The sequence below is a fragment of the Pleurodeles waltl genome, chromosome 3_1 (assembly GCF_031143425.1).
Source record: "Pleurodeles waltl isolate 20211129_DDA chromosome 3_1, aPleWal1.hap1.20221129, whole genome shotgun sequence".
In the NCBI taxonomy this organism is placed as follows: domain Eukaryota; kingdom Metazoa; phylum Chordata; class Amphibia; order Caudata; family Salamandridae; genus Pleurodeles; species Pleurodeles waltl.
In genome coordinates, this window is record NC_090440.1 from 1,949,070,777 (window position 1) to 1,949,074,416 (window position 3,640).

Here is a 3,640-nt window from a genome sequence, read left to right on the forward strand (position 1 = left end):
CAGCGTAGAGCTGCAAATCAGACAGCTCCTCAGGAGGTGGGGTGGAACTGGAGGGAGAAGGAAGCCACAAAATGTGGTGGGGTTGATTGGCAGGAGTTCAGGTGTTTTTGCAACACGTTGGAGAGAGCACGTTATGTGTCCCCATTATGCCATTGTCTCTTCACAGTACTTGAAAGCAGGGGCAAATGATCTGGGGGGTCTGTAAATTACGCAAAGTTATAGATGAGTAACATAATGTTAGTAATAGTTATGTGATGATACATTTGTCCTCCTTTCTTAACAACTTTGAGTGCACGGGGTGACAACTCAGTGGGTCTGAGTGCAGGAATTCCATAAAATACCCTTGGCTTTCTGTTACAAGTCCTTTTTATCAGCTGTGCCAGCCCAGTTGTCTAGTTGGAAGCCAGTTAAGGTTACAGCTCCCAAACCACGCTAGCTGCCAGATGAAAGCCTAGGACTTGAAACATGGTGCCCTGACATCATGGAGAGATATGGCGACCTTAAGGCACTCTACATATGGTAACCAGTCAGCTCAGAACGGAAGCGGAGTGCACATATGTGTCTGTTTGTCAATGGCAAACACAGTCTCTGTGATAAACACACCACAAAGTTCAAAGATGAGGTCCACTATGTGAAATAATGCTTTTCCACAGAGAAATGAATTTACTGCTAGCACATGTTAATTTCTACACAGTAAGCGCTATATAAATATAATTACAGTGTAATATAATGCATGGACCCTAAGAATCATTATACCCTTGAATCGCTTACTCATATCGCCGAATTCAGTTTTACTAATGGTGCTCCTTCGCGGGGACTAGAAAGTGGCCCCTGCTGCAGAACCCAATCAACCCTGAAAGCATCTTCAACCTCCATCTAATAACGCCTCGCGCTCGTTATTATGTCGCTGCTTGTCACTGTAACACACGTTACTCTTAGCCCCCTTAGGTAGTCTAACTGTGTTACAGCACGAAGTAAGGCAGAGTAACACTGCCCATGACCGGAAGTCCTAGGATGCAGCACTGCTTCCTCTCTGACTACACTAACCACGTCAGAAACCAGCTTTATGTGCCTGGGTGTTTACTCACACTAAGCAAGTGATATGGAGGCTGCAATGTTAACAGTCTCTCAATCTAACCTAACAAAGCGAAACACAAAGTTCAATGTTCACAATTAAAGAAGAAATACCACTGATGTCATTCGCACGATCTGCTACGATCTTATAGTGCAGTAACTGCATTCTGGGGTTATCTATTCTGGTCACGTGATACAATACTTCAGTATTTGGAATCTATGCCGATTATTATGCTACCTATACCACGCCTGAGCTAAACACAAAGTACAAGTAGTGCAGTCCATGCTGCCTAGCTATAAGCTAGACAGGGTAATGTTCACTGTCTCCAGTAGACACACGATATAAAGCTAACTGATATGTGACTGACTCCGTCACAACCCTTCTAGCCTTTTACAAGGCCTGCCTGAAGTCTCTGTTGGGCCATCACCACAACACATCTGCCAGCGGTGCGTCAGGGTGCTCGGCGCCCCTGAGTCTCAAGAGGGAATTATATTGTACCCATAGTATCTCCTTTTATTTTCGAGCGCTGGCAGCTTCGTCTCGGGAGTGGGGAGAGGTGAAGTTGGGGTGGCAGACGCTGGAGATAGCCCCTCACTTCTCGCTATACGTCCTTCGCCTTTGACTTGCTGTTTTACATCAGGGCAAATGTTGCCCGTTAGGAACCTCAGCCTCAGTCATTGGCTATTACGTTGTAACCGTCAGTTATGTTCCAAAACAAGAGGATGCAGCCAGTCAGAATGCAGCTTTCCAACAAAGGGCACCAGGATTCGGAATACTCACCCAGAAGGAATTTTTATCTGGATAAAGTTTGACATCGGTTTCCCAGCCATGTGCGTATCATCTATGTTTCCCAACCCGGGCCCCTATCTGCACACCATCTCTAACAAAGATTAAGCCATGTTATGCAACACGCAGTCTGCAGCGTGCCCGGCCTCCGCCCCAAGCCTGGCCACTGCAGATCCATAATAAAGCATCCGCCTATTTGGAGCCTGACTCAGGAGGGAGGGTCTGAGCAGGGTTCAGTGATAAGGGACATGGCGCAAAGGCTTGCTGTGGGCAGCACACAGGGAGCTATTCACAAAATAATATACAAACATAATAGTATTGCCAGAGATTTAGATCTCTGCCTGACTATAGCTATATATTATTTTCCTATTCACTAACATTCCCAGTATTCACCTGAAAAGCTGTGATAGGTGCACAGAACTCCGGACAGGGGAATAGAGGCTCTTGTCAAAATGCACATTTTCGTTCTTTTTTTTCTCTGAGAAGAAAACGTCTCCTCACGAAGAAAGCACTTCTTCCTATTCTATTGAACTGTAATTGTATTTATATAGCACCTACTACCCCTAACAAGCCGCTGAATCAATTTTCGGCGAGTACCATGCTACTAGGGAACCCAAAGGTGGAAGAGTAGTGGATTAGTGGAGGGAAATATACATTGTTACTGTGAGTGGTGGGAGTGGTGGACATGTGAGTCTGTTAGTTGGATGAATAAAATAAAGGATGGCTAGAGGAGGGAAGAGTTTAGAAGGGATTATTTGGTAGTTCCTAGTAGTAAAACAGTTTTGGGATGAGTCAGGGAGTGGAGGTGGGGGATATTTTGGAAGAGGAATAGGACGAATCATAGAGCGTTGGTTTGGTGAAGTTTGGGAAAATTGGTTACCTTTTATCCCCTGTAAATACAATATAAACATACAGATGAGGTATATATACAAAGAGATGTTACTATGATAGGAATATGGAAAATAATCAGGAGATAGTTGTACTAGATAAACTCCTGTATATACATGCACAGATAAATATTTACAAACTCAGGCTTTCCATTTTGCTGTAAGTTTTTATTTTATTTATTATTTTTGTATTTATCAATTTATATGTGTCCCCAAGTATTTCAGTAGTGAAGCACTTATAGACACAATTGCTATATTCATGTTTACACACTGTGACAGATATGTGTTATTATAGGAAAATAAACCCATAAGCATACACTCATCACGTTTTATGTTATTGATGTATTGATCTACTTATTTAGAGATATATTGATAAATACACACTCACACACACACATATATAGGTGTATCATATTTGCATGTTTTATGTGCGTTTTTTATTTTAAATATATTTATTTATTGTTCCTCTAGTAAGTACAACTAAATATAAATAATTAATATTATTTGTTTTTATTATTGTTGATTTTATGTATTTTTAATTTAGGTGGCCGGGGACCACGGAAGCACCGCCAACAGGCTAGCGGTGCTTCCAGGGCCATTCTGACCGAGACGGTAAAGCTGCGGTCAGAAAAGGGGAACCAGCGGTTTCCCGACGGTTTTCCCCTGGCCCAGGGAATCCTCCATGGCGGCGGTGATTGCAGCGCCGCCATGGCGATTCCGACCCCCTTCCCTCCAGCCTGTTTCTGGCGGTTTACACCGCCAGAACCAGGATGGCGGGAACGGGTGTCGTGGGGCCCCTGGGGGGCCCTGCACTGCCCATGCCAGTGGCATGGGCAGTGCAGGGGCCCCCTAACAGGGCCCCATGAAGATTTTCACTGTCTGCTCTGCAGAC